The following is a 14,088-nucleotide window of genomic DNA, read 5'->3' as shown; positions in this document are numbered from 1 at the left end:
GTGCATCTTTGTGATAATTTTAACACAATCTATGGTATATTCTTTGTATTAGTCACGTTTTACGTAAGGCCTTCTGCAACAGAAAAAAAGAATAAGGTTTTAAAGAAGTAAAATAACGTTGGAAAGGAAAACATCACTTGCTATCTTTTCTCTGAGTGTCAGCATGTGTAGTCAAATGTCATGTTTCATAGTCACATGATTTATGAACCGGGTTTTATACCTCTTAAGTCAATAACTTCTCTGTGATCATAACTCTACAGCCATATATTCAGATATGACAGCTCACCTACTGTACACCTAGACCCAATTATGCACAAACCAGCAGAATGCCCAGAATTAAATTTATTCTGCCTGAAGCTGCATTGCACTAAAATGCAATGGAAACATCAGCGTATATGTGGGAAGAATATTTGCTTCATTTACCTACTTATTATTTATTGGCAAAGATTTAAATTTGATAAATGATGAGGGCATTCTCTGTGGTAGCACCGACCCTCTGGAATGAGTTACCCACTGGGCTCTGGACGGCCCCTGACCTCCGCACTTTCCGTGGCGACCTGAAGACATGGCTTTTTCAGCAAATTCCCTGATCTGCTGGGAGTTTTAATTACTTGGGGATTTTAAATTCGATTATTTTAATATAATTTTATTGTCGTGTTGTTTTATCTTGTGAGCCACCCCGAGTCCTACGGGAGAAGGGCGGCATATAAATACGATAAATAAATAAATAATAAAAAATCCCATTCTGGCTAGAATGTGCATCTGTTCAAAATCCACTAACTCTATTATTACATCAATCACAGTTAAAAGTTACACGTAGAAGAATGGAATACATTTTTAGCATCACTTGTGAAAATACCACTTGAAGTTAGAGCATGAAGAATAAGAGACTCTCTTTCCCTTCTTCATTTTGCCTAATTAACTTCTTGTTTACACAACTTTACTATTTGCACACTATAATAGTGTGGGGTTTTGTTAAAGTTACTAATTTTAACTACGGTACTGTTTATACTTCTGAAACAGCTGTATGAATTGTTGGATTGTCCATTGAATTAAGTTCTGGGATTTTTGTTGCTGTTCTTACATCTGCTAGGGAAGGAAAGCTGGATATTAAAATCTTAGATCATTGTTTGATTAAACAATCTTCCTTTATTTACAGTCTTTGAGAAACTAATTCTGCTTTATAATTTATTTATTATTCATTTGATATGGATTTATTCAAACAATCAATATCACGAATATAAGCTTTTTTTTTTTAGTAACAGCTGAAAATAATACAAATCTGAGTGTAATTAAAGAAAATAATGAAACTTCTCTCTGTGGATAATATTGAATCTGCTTCAGATATGTTAACTTGCTCATTATAGAAAGCATCTCCACATATGAAAAGAAGGGAGGTTGCAGACAGCCACCCAAGAAAATTAAGCATACATTTATTGTTATTATTGTTGTTGTTTGTTGCACAGTCAGCCAGATATTCAGGATTTGGCATTTTTATCCATCTATTGAGTCCTTCCCAAGGACCTGGGATAGGTAGATGTTGATGTCTGATGGTGTTAGAGGTATTGTCATAGAATGTAAACTGTTCTCAGTAAAGCTGCCTTTTGCAATTGACTGATAGTGATTTTGTCAATGCTGATGCTCCAGTTCTTTTGTGATTACTGTTACCTTTGGCATTGCCTTTGCCTTCTTTTGTCACGGTTGTTCTTTCTATTTGCAGGTCTTTTATTTTATTTTTATTATTAAATTTATTTGCTGCCCATCTCATGGTTCAAGGAGGAGTCATTTATTTCATCAAGATGACATGGAAGCTGCAACCAGTATGTAACAATGGAACCAAACATGCTCTCCCATTGTGCATCAACTTATTTTCATCCCTTTTTCTGCTATTACAGTATTACCATTGATACTAATTAACTGCTTTGCCAAGTATTCTTCTGCTTATCCAACTGGATCATTCAGAAAAGATCATGCTGAAAATTCCTTCCCCATCTGCTGGACAGGATATGTGGGCTGCTAGGCTTTCTCTGTAATAGCTTCCCACATTCTAAACTTCCTGAATAGCCGTAGATTTGAACCTAGGTCTCCCTTTCTCTTAGCATACTCATAGTGGACCTCCTAACAGTCCAGTGAAATTGGTTAAACTGAGCGGTAATAATAGCCACATATCACCCAGGAATCATCATAGATGGACAGGTTACATTCCACATAGAAAAAGTGTGAAAGCTGAAGTAGCATCATCTATTGGTGATTCTGTTATCATCATCGCCTGTTACATTGCAGGTAGTCTCGACTTATAGCAATAGCTATAGCACTTAGACTTATAAACCACTTACATACCACTTTATAGCCCTCTCTAAGCGGTTTACAGAGTCAGCGTATTGCCCCTAACAATCTGGGTCCCAATTTACCAAACTCAGACAGATGGAAGGCTAAATTAATCTTGAGCTGGCGAGGATCGACTGATCCTGGCAGTCAGAAGAATTAGCCTGCAATACTGCATTCTAACTACTGTACCACCACAGTTCAATTATGATCATTTGAATCTATGATGGCCTGAAAAAGGATGCTTTAAGGCTTTAAGGCTCTTCTGGACATCAACATCACACTGCCTCTCATGGTCATGTGATCATGATATGGATGCTTGGCAACCCATTCATACTTATGACCAGTTGCCAAGGGATCATGTGATCACCATTTGCAATGTTCTCTGCCTGCTTCCCCCCCCCCTCCCCAAAAGCAATGGAGACCCCTACAGAGAAAGTTGCAGGCACCAGTTGCCTGCTGAGAGGACTCTCTCTTGTCTTGGCTACCTGCTGAGGGGAGCTGAACTCCAATGGGCGGAAAAATGGAACTCAGATCCTGAAGATCTGAGCTCTATTTCTCCCACCTGAGGAAGAGCTGACATTCTTCAATAGGCAGCTCTTTCAGCCAGCCACTAGAGACGAGGGGGAGGTGGAATCCAAGCATGATTTTCATCTCCTGAGTGGAGAAGCAGCACAGTAAGACAAGGAGTGTGGGATGCCTCAGATAGGGGTGGGAGGCCCTGGGATGCCTGATGCAGGTCCTGCAGAAGTGTCTCTTCACTCAGGGGCTGGAAATCATGTTTGGATATTGGCAGGGAAGATTTTAAGTTCCCGAGCAGAGCTTCCCAGGGCATTCTATCCCGCAGAGGTACCTTACCTGGATTCCATCTACTTAATGACCTGTGCAATCATTTAATGACCACAGCTTCCAGTGTGAGAATTCCAGTCACTGAGCAAAGCAGTCACATGGGCAATCATGTGATGTTTCTCCTAACACCTGCTTCACTCAAGGACCAAGATTCCGGTCCCAATTGTTTTTAGACGAGGATTTCCAATGGCTGCACACACACACCCAGGTCACACGAGTGCATTTTGGGTGCTTATATTATAACCAAAAATTTTAGCCACTTATCGGTGGCTCTTTCATTTCTTCTGTTTCAGATTTCAGTAAAAGTTTATACATCATAGCAATTCTATGTTCATCATTTGTACACAATTCTATTTCAAATTTAGTTTTACAGTGTTCAAAACCATACATTCTTTTATCTACTTTCTAATAATTGTGAGTGAATAATTGACAACTATATCCCTCTGCCACCAATTCTTTCCTTGATTTTATTTTACATTCCTCTCGAAATTCTAGTATCTTGTGATAACCATTTGCATTTGTCTAATATTTCTCCTTTATAAAATGCTTCTTGTGCCTAAATCCACAAAGGTGTTTTGGGGATCAACCTGGATTTGTATCTGTTCCATGTTCTCACCATGGCTTGTTGAATATACCATTTTTAAAAATCTACATTAACCTTGACTTTATCGTACCATAAATATTCACGTCACCCAAATCCCAGGTCATGTCCTTCTAAATTACCTGACAAATGAAAAAAGCCTTTTCAGCAACAGTCACTCTTTCATCCAAACTAAGCAGCAAGCTGCAAAAAACAATTTTAGGTAAACCCAATCCTCTTCTTTCTCTTGACTCTTATAACATCTTATATTTAACAGGTATTGCTTGAAACAAAACAAAACAAAACAAAAAATCCCCACCATCATTCTAGGCAAGAGATTCATTTTTGTCACAGAAATTCTTCCCAACAATGACAATTGTAATTTTTCAAATCTTAACATGCCTTTTAACTTTATTCCATGTCTTATCAAAGTTATTTTAAAATAACATACAATTCATATTTGTCACAGTGTTACCAAAATATTTTAACTGTTTCTCAATCTTAAATCCTTTTTTATCCATCAATTCTGTCTGATCTACTATTCTCACATATTTTATTAACACCATCTTCTTTTTATTAATCTTGAAACCTAATTGTTAGATTGGCGCAGGGAAAAGAATGCACGAGCAGCGAGTGGTCCGTTCAGCACTTTATTAGAGAGAATCAGAACGGGCGACTGTGCTGCCAGGCTCGCCTTATAAAGGGAGTCGGCAGGCAGGCTGGCCAATGACAGATCTTCAAATCTTCCGCCGGTGGACTAACCAATCCGGTGGGGATGCCCATATAAGGACATAACACTAATAATCACCACATTTTTAATTTGTCCATTAATAGTTCAATTCCCCTTAAAGGATCTTCCAGAACCAACCTCAAGTCAACTGCAAACTTAATTTATGTCTCTCTTGTAATCTTTACTGCCACAATTGTCTCATCTTGTCTAATATCTCTATTCAGTATTTCAGGAACCAACATAGACAAGAGAGAAGGCATGCCTATTTTGTGGCTTTTTGTATTTCACTGGGTTTTGTTAGAGCTTCATTAACAATTATTTGTGCTTTCTGTGAAGTGTAGATTAATGTTACCCATTTATAAAGTTTTCTCCAAAATCCATGTCTTCTAAAACCTTGAACAAGAAAATCCATTCAAATTGTCAAAGGCTTTCTCTGCTTCTAAGAAAATCAGCATGGGTTGTTTTTCATTTTGTTGCGCCAAATAATCCAAAATGTCCAACACTTCTCTAATATCGTCCTTTAAATAAAAACCCACATTGTTCCTCATGAATAAATTCTTGCAAAATTATTTTCAGTATCAGATAGAATTGTTGTGAATAAATTGTGGTATTTAATAATGATATTGGCCTATAATAGCTTCTTGTTAGGCAAAGTCAAATCTTGTTCATTATTGGGTATTAATATTATATTGGCCTTTTGTCAATTCTCCAGCATCTTTCCTATAGTACAGAATTCATCATGTTTTGTAAAGGTTGTAAAATTTTATCCTCAAAATATTTACAATAAAAATCTGATAATCCCCTCAGTCCAGGCTCCGTTTCTATTTAATCTTTTTTTTATAGCTTCAGAAATGTCCTTTGTTTTAAGTTTATTCATAATCTGTCTCTGTTCCTCTGTAATCTTCAATAAATTTTGTATCTTTAAATATTCATCTATTTTCTCTAGAGAAGTATTTAATTTATATAAATATCAATTATATAAATTATATAAATGGAATACTATTGATGAAATGCTTTTGTATGGTTGTATTATCCATTAATACAGTATATCCCCCTTGTAATTCCAATATCATGTTATTTTCTTTTTCTTTTGTAATTTATATGCTAGGCATGTCTCTCCTTTATTTGCAAACTTTTTTTTGCTTCATTTTTATTTTATTTCCCTTTGTCTTATTATTAGCATTGATAAATGTCATTGTAATTATTGTGTAAATACTTTTTTTTACTTAAAATCTTAGGAAAATTCTTTAATTTTTCTTTTCTCCTTATTTCATTCAAAATAGCTTGTACTTTCTTTTGACTCTTCCTTGTAAGTTCACTATCATATTGTATAAAATAACTCTACTAAAAGCTTTAGTTGCATCCCAAACCACTCTTAAATAAGTTCCTTAACTAAATTATTTTTTTTTTAAAAAGATCTTTTTCTTTTTACAATCCTCCACAATTGCTTCTTTCTGTAGCAACATTTCATTTAGTCTCCATCTAACAGAATTAGATTTCCTTTTATAACCAAATTCACAGGATTATGATCCAAAAAAGTCTTTGTTAATATCTCTACCTTAGAAACCTTAGTAGCAATGTTCTTTGAAGTCCAAATCATGTCTGTTTTTAAAAAGGATCTCTTATCTTTCTGAAAAGTAGGTATATTCTCTTGAACAGCCATTTTTCTGGCTCCATATTTCAAGTGCCCCAGAAAAAAATGAAATTACACTTTATGATTTTGATAGACAGTATTATAGAAAAAAGTGAGTTATGTTAGAACTAGAGAGTAAGAGGTTAACTTATAATTATACTATTAACTGCTGAAAAGAATATTGAATGCTTCTCTATTTCTTTTTTTCTTTTCTGTTTCTCCTTTTTGTTTTCCCTTTTTGCATTTAGTTTTCTCTGAGTTCTTTCTTTTTCTTTTTACTTTATTACTTTATATTTTTAAGTTTACTTTTCTTTAAAAAAAAATCCTTAATACATTTTTTTTAATATACAAAAGACTTTCATTGCATTCCAGGGCAAACTGGCCTTAAAATAGCCTTTCCCAATTTGGCACTTTCATGTTTGCATTTGCTGTTTTTATATCTTGGCTTTGTATCTATTGTTCTGCGCCACCCAGAGTCACCTTAAGTGAGATGTGCGGTATATGAATTTGAATAATAACTAAATAAATAAGCTTTCTGCATGAATCTCCCAAATCAGTCCAGATTTGTATTAGGAAACTGGTTCTAGTACAATATTCCCCAGGTTAAAGTCCTCCAGGTTCCTGGACTATAGCAATAGCAATAGCACTTAGACTTACATACCACTTCAAAGTGCTTTAGAGCAGTCAGCGTATTGCCCCCAACTATCTGGCTCCTCATTTTACCAACCTCAAAAGGATGGAAGACTGAGTCAACCTTGAGCCGGTGAGAATCGAACTGCTGGCAGTTGGCAGAATTAGCCTGCAATACTGCATTCTAACCACTGCTCCACCACAGCTCCTCTATAACTCTCCTCTTTCTCAATAAGCAGCGAATTGCAATTCCAAGATATTTGAAGGACATTGTTTTGGAGGAATTCTTACACTGTTGCAGACTTTCCAAAGATGCCGAGGGTGTGGGAGGGAATCCATAAATGGGGGAGTGAACCACTTTCTCGCATATCAGCAGAATGGCTTTTCCTAATGTATAGATTCAGTGGACACAACTAATGCAGCTCATTTTCCAAAAAAAGAAATCAGCTGAGTATTTTTAAAGCTCTGCACGAATATGTCTTAGATTAAGTACAAATGAATAATCTGAATTTATTATTGAGTTTATGCATTTGCAAGTAGTTCAATTTGGGTAGAGCGATGGTTTCTTTTGTAATTTAAGCACAGGTGGTCTTCGCTTAATGAATGTTTGGACTTACAGCAATGATGAAAAAGAAACTTTTTAAGGCCATTCTTCGTTTTTATGACCTTTGCAGATCTATAATGCAAAGGAAAGCTGAAATAAAACTGTAAGCACAGAGAAAGTTCCATTTAGCAATTGCTTCACTTAATAATCAAGTTGCTGGTTTCAGTTGTGGTTGTTTAATGAAGATTACCTGTAATAGACAATTAAAAATCAGGGGGCTCAGTTGGGGGAGAGAAATAAAAGCTTGTTCTGGGAAAATAGATTATGGTTTACAAGTAAGTCTGTCTTGTCACAGAGCAGCCTTCATATGGAGCTCTTAATCTTTTTTTATTATTATTATTTTATTTAAAATACTGTTAGCTTTAGAAACATGCACATGTCTAGCCACCAATAAACATCTGACTGTATGCTAAATAAAAATCCAGTATCTAATACAAGACAATAGACAACTATTCTGGAATAAATGCCAGTTAATTCTCTCAGCCGAGTGAAAAATTCCTTGCTAGAGTTTCTTTTCTGCTATTACAACCCAGCCAGTATTTCACAGCTAGTAGTTATGATGCTAACATGCACTCTAACTGTACTTCCTTTTGAAAGGTAATACATTATCTCTTTCCTATTTTTCTTTCCTTTTTTCTTTTTCTTTTTTTTTTTAGAAATAAAACATTACATTTTTATGGTTTGACTTCCTGCATGGGATAATTTGCACTGCTGCTGCAGGATGGCATCCTATTACATAAGATGACAGAACAAACTGGTGGTTCCTGCTGATACTTCAGGAAACGCTTGTCTTCTCTTACACTATCAGTTCCATTTGATCTCCAATGATCTCACTGTAGTCAGTTTATAATTCATCAAACCAAACTGAACCATGGATATCCTCTTTAGGGTAAAGAGACCGAATCCTCTTTAGCTTTCCAGTTTGGGCCTGAAAAAATAAAGCATGCTATTGTGTTTGACTTGAAATAGTCCAAATTGATCATGTGTCTTTGAAAGCACCTACTGCAGATGGGAAAAGCTAGCCTTGACTTCTTCCCTCTCCCTTCTTGGTCTCTCATCTCTAATTTCTCTAAATGTATGAAATCATGCCCTCTCCGCCCCCAACTGAAGATCAATGGCCAAAAGTAAGAGGAAATAAGGATTGGGGTTATCTACAGTTAAGATTAAACATATGACCAGCATAGAAGCAAATGAGATAGAGCTAGCTGATTAGGAAAGAAAGGAAATTAGGAAATAAATATTACCGCCACTATTTTGGATCAGTGTTTTGGAATGTTGTGTTATATATCATGTTGCTGTTGTTTCTTTTTTCTTTTTGCTTTTAATCCTCTGGATACCATCTAAAGTCAGTATTGTGAGATCAGCAGTTGCATATATTGTTCAAATAAATAAATCAATATTAAACATATTTATTATTATTTATTGATCAAACAAATTTATGTAGCCACACATATCCCCAGATGATTTCAGTAGTGAGCTGAGAAAATAAGAAGCCACTTGAGATCTATGGCCCATAAGATAGTTGTCCAAGCATAGAACACACTTTTAACAATTTTGGATAGACTGTGATATTTGCTACTAATTTTTGGTAGCAATATTTTGGGGTCTCCAGGAGTGGCAAAACGAACCTGAGACATGCATGCAGCTTCTTGTGTGTAGCCAAGATGTCTTCCCTGCTTCACATGCCTTCTGTAATGGTGTCTGACACTTTTTTCCTGAGAGGTGAATTTCTTTTCTGGCTGATGATAGAGCAAGAACCCTCTGTCCCAGTGTTCTGCCCCAGCTACGGACCCCAAAGAATGCAGCACACACAAATTAAATCAGTCTTTTCCAAATAAAGGCTGTTAATTAACTTTCTTAACAGCCTACAAGAATCCAAAGAATCAGAATCAGCTACTAGCTGCACAGGCCTCTGACAGGCCACAACACCTAGTCATAATGTACCGTATTTTCCAGCATATAAGATGACTGGGCATATAAGACGACCCCCGACTTTTCCTGTTAAAATATAGGGTTTGGGCTATACTCGCCGTATAAGACTACCCCTCTTCCAACGCACACCAAATAAAAATTAAAAAACATCAACTGGCTCACCCACAATGTAAAAGCAGCTGTGCTGGACCCAAAATGGCCCCTGCAACAAGCAGGAATCTCACACAGCCACAAAAAGTCCAAAAAAACAACTTTCACACTTTACACACACACAACACAACACAACTGGCTCACCCACAATGTAAAAGCAGCTGTGCTGGACCCAAAATGGCCCCTGCAACAAGCAGGAACCTCACACAGCCACAAAAAGCTCAAAAAAACAACTTTCACACTTTACACACACACAACACAACACAACACAACACAACACAACACAACACAACTGGCTCACCCACAAGGTAAAAGCAGCTGTGCTAGACCAAAATGGCCCCTGCAACAAGCAGGAACCTCACAGAGCCACAAAAAGCCCCCCCCCCAAAAAACAACTTTCACACTTTACACACACAAAATTCCACATACAGCTTTGTGAGATTTTGTGTCTTTGTGTAGTTAAGAGTGAAACACTACAGAAACACACTAAATCTCAGAAAGCTGCACAAATATTATTTTATTTTATTTTATTTTTATTTTTATATGAAAGCTAAATTTAAAACTTCCTAAACTTTAAATGGCTAGGTCTAAAAAAGAACAACTAAAAAAAAACCCCAATTAACTATTTTTTTTTTAAATCTCCCAAAGGGGGAAAAACTTACCCAATAGAACAGGGGTCTCCAACCTTGGCAACTTTAAGACTTGTAGACTTCAACTCCCAGAATTCCTCAGCCAGCTTTGCTTTGCTGGCTGAGGAATTCTGGGAGTTGAAGTCCACAACTCCCTGCCTGCTTGATTGCAGGCAGGGAGTTGTTTGCTGATGGAATGGATTCAGGCAAGCGAAGCAAGGCAAGCGTTGCGACTAGCAGCTAAGGTAAGCAAGCTGGAGGGGGAAAACTTTTTTCTTTTACATGGCTCTGGCGATCCCAGCTGAGTTGCCTGATTAGCAGGCAACTCAGCTGGGATGGTCAGAGCTTGGCTCGTTAGAGCCTTTTGGGCTGGTCTGCCTGGTTACAGGAGAACAACACCCGGCGTATAAGACGACCCCTGACTTTTGAGAAGATTTTCATGTGTTAAAAAGTCATTTTATACGCCGGAAAATACGGTACTTGTCCGAACAAAGGGACTGTAAAGGTCTCTGTATCCCCACACTTGGGAAATTCTGACACCACCACCCCTCCCTCATATCTCTATCAATTTTCCTCCCTCATGGTTTTTAGAAGATCTTTCAGGACAGTTTTATTTCACCAGGCTTTCAGTTCAAAAGTTTTTGGGCATCTGAGGTAAAAAAGAGATTGATTTAATACAGTTGATTTTTATCATTGTTGTTTTTATCATTTTGAATACTCTTTTTTTAAAAAAAATTGATTTATATGCCGCCCTTCTCCGGAGACTCAGGGTGGCTTACAATGCATAGTATTGTAATCTTGTAGTATTAATCAAGAGCTGTGGTGATCCAGGGCTTAGAATGCAGTACTGCAGGCTAATTCTGCTGACTGCCGGCAGTTCAAATCTCACTCTAAGGTGACCAGACGTCCCGCTTTTGGCGGGACAGTCCCGATTTTTAGCAATTTGTCCCGCATCCCGCGGCGTTTCAAAAAAGTCCCGATTTTTCATTCTGCCTCCTCAGTCCCGCTGCCTCTTGAGCCCCAGCTGATGGCTAGAAGAAGAAAAAACTGTTTAAACTCTTGCCCGGGGCTTCAAAGGGCCGCCCTACAGGCAATCAGTGTAAAGAGTTCCTGAAGCAGTTTTTTTTCCCCCTAGCTAAGCTGCAGAAACGAAACCGAAACCAGGATCTTTGGTGCAACGTGACAAAATGAGGCAGAGAGAGATTTATTTTTATTTTTATTTTTCCTCCCCAAAAAAGGTAGGTGAAAAACTGCAAACAATGGGAAATTTAGGAGGAGAGTTCAAGATTTTAAAACACAAAAGAAAAAAAAGCTGTATTTAACTAGGGAATTGTAATAATTGAGATACAATTGTATATTGTGTTGAAAGCAGAAATGGTTAAGTTGTGGTTCAGAGGAATATATGGGGGAAATTATTTGGTTTATTATTATTGGTAAATATAATTAATTGATTTGTAAGAAATTGGATTGCATGGAAATAATAGGAATATTCATGTTCATATTGATTAATATACAAAAAAGATAGTTTTATAACTAATTGATTTATATTAAAATGTTGAATTTGTATTAAACAACTGTATTACATAATTACATAATTAAACAATGTGAGGATGGATATAAAAATAGATGACAATGGGAAGGGGTATAATATAGAATAGAAGGGAAAAATTGAATTTGATTTAGATTAGAGATGAGGATGAAGGGTAATATTGGTTTTTTTAAAAAAATAGATGAGGAATAAATATGGCAAAAAGGAAATATAGAAATTGTAAATTTAATTGAAGTGACTAAACACTGTTTAAATTTGTGAACCGGCCAAATACTCTGTTCAAAGAAAATAAATTGTATGTTTGTATGTGTGTTTCTAATTACTGCTATTTATTCATATTTGTTCTCTTTTATTCTTTAAAGTTTAACCATTCATTCTTTATCTTAATATCTTTATATTTGTTTGGGATTGGCTTTCTTCCCTTTCATCTTTTTTATTGTACAGCAATCTTTCTCCTCAAACCTACCACCTCTCTCTTTTCTTTCCTTCTTACTTTCTCTTCCCCCCCTCTTCTTCTCCTCCCTACTTCCTCTTCCTTTCTCCTTCTCCTCCTCTCTTCCTCCCCCTCTTACCTTCACTCCTACTCTAATTTCCATTCCTTCATCCCTCTCTATTGCTGTATCCTTTAATGCATATGGACTACTCAGAGGGCTGAAAAAGTTATTTTTGACTGGTCCTCACACTTTTGACCAGTCCTCGAACTTACGACTGTCTTCACATTTTACGTTTTTTGCTCTATCTTATCACCATGGTGAAGAGAAGCAGTTGTGAAATGAGTGACATGGTTGTTAAGGATGCTGCATGGGCATAAATGTGAGGATGGTCATAAGTGTGAGGACCAGTCAAAAGTGCGAGGACCTGTCAGAAATGATTTTTTCAGCCCTCTGGTTAGTCCTTTTGTGCATATGGACTACTTAGAGGGCTGAAAAAGTTATTTTTGACTGGTCCTCACACTTTTGACTGGTTCTCACACTTATGACCATCCTCACATTTATGCCCATGCAGCATTCTTAACAACCATGTCACTCATTTCACAACTGCTTCTCTTCACCATGATGACAAGATAGGGCAAAAATGTAAAATGTGAGGACAGTCGTAAGTTCGAGGACTGGTCAAAAGTGCGAGGACCAATCAAAAATAACTTTTTCAGCCCTCTGAGTAGTCCATATGCACAAAAGGACTAACCAGAGGGCTGAAAAAAGTCATTTCTGACAGGTCCTCGCACTTTTGACCCACCCAGTCACGTGACCAGCTAGCCACGCCCACAAAATAAGCCATGCCCACAATGTCCCTCTTTACCAATGTTAAAATCTGGTCACCTTATCTCACTCACAAGGTTGACTCAGCCTTCTATTCTTCCGAGGTCGGTAAAATGAGGACCCAGATAGTTGGGGGAAATAGGCTGACACTGTAAACCATTTAGAGAGGGCTGTAAAGCTCCGTGAAGTGGTTTATAAATCTAAGTGCTATTGCTATTGTTAGTTTTCACAATTTTAACTTTTTGCAACCTGCCCAAACTGTTTTGAGACGTGCAGGCTATCAAATCAATAAACTAAATAAGTATGATAAAAAAAAAAATCTCCCAACTTACCTTTGGTTCACTGGCTGGTGATCGAATTCAGAGTGCAAGTTCCTTCTGCATGGGAGAAGAGAAGACAATTAAGCCTGGCCCAACTTTTTGTGTTCTTGGTTTCTCTTATTGCTGTATCAGTTTTAAAGCTGTTCATGTTTGCTTCTTTTGGGATTGATTTACTGTATATGCTTATTTTCTATTGTGAAATAAAGGCATTGCAAGCTGCTGTGTAGGCCCAAATTGTTCTATTTGTGAGAGATGCTTTTTCCACTTGAGAAAGGGGAAGGGAGACAGCAGTTCAATATTGGCTTGTTATCTGCAGAGCTCTCATCACATTTTGCAGTCAGATGCCATAAATCTTGCAAAACAAGCCAATTGCTACCGAGCCTTTCAACATTCCTAGAACTTCAGAATACACAAGGCCAAAATAAAAGCAGGCATGTTGAGTTATTGAAAGAACTCCTGAGCAATGCCACTTGCGGCTTGATTACAGTATCCAAGAATGAGTCCCAAATTGGAAACTAAGTGAAAGAGCAAGAAAAATAGCAGGAGGACCTCACTTCCTTAATTCCAGAATCATCTTTTTTTGGCCAGCTTGTAGGGAAGATAAACTTCCCTTGGAAGATTTGATAGAAAAATGGCTTTTTAACACAAAAGGAAGCAATAATACTTAGCAGCTTTAATAATGCCTCTTCAAAGCCGATGCTGCAGAAATAATATAAGGGAAGCTTTACTTGAAAATGCTCAGAGTGAATTCTTCACTCTCACCAGGGAAAAGATAGACACCTCATCAACTATGTCATCTAAAAGTGGACTGGACAAAGCCCCAGAATAATATCCTGTAGTAAACAACCTTTCCTTGCCTCCTAGGAGATTGACAACATGACAGCCTTAGTTGCTGTTT

The 14,088-nt window shown here is 37.1% G+C and overlaps 1 long non-coding RNA gene across 1 annotated transcript in view; it reads right to left on the bottom strand.

The window, feature by feature from the left end:
* Positions 1 to 13,339, bottom strand: part of LOC117660592 (uncharacterized) — a 60,334-nt gene extending 46,995 nt beyond the window's left edge. Inside the window, exon 1 of the long non-coding RNA XR_004589720.1 lies at positions 13,203 to 13,339. This is a non-coding gene — a long non-coding RNA (uncharacterized LOC117660592). The remainder of the gene's footprint in view (positions 1 to 13,202) is intronic.
* Between the last annotated feature and the right edge of the window lie 749 nt (positions 13,340 to 14,088).

This window comes from Pantherophis guttatus, chromosome 2 (genome assembly GCF_059756535.1).
Source record: "Pantherophis guttatus breed Tessera chromosome 2, ASM5975653v1, whole genome shotgun sequence".
Lineage (NCBI taxonomy): Eukaryota > Metazoa > Chordata > Lepidosauria > Squamata > Colubridae > Pantherophis > Pantherophis guttatus.
This window is presented reverse-complemented; position numbering and strand designations above follow the sequence as displayed.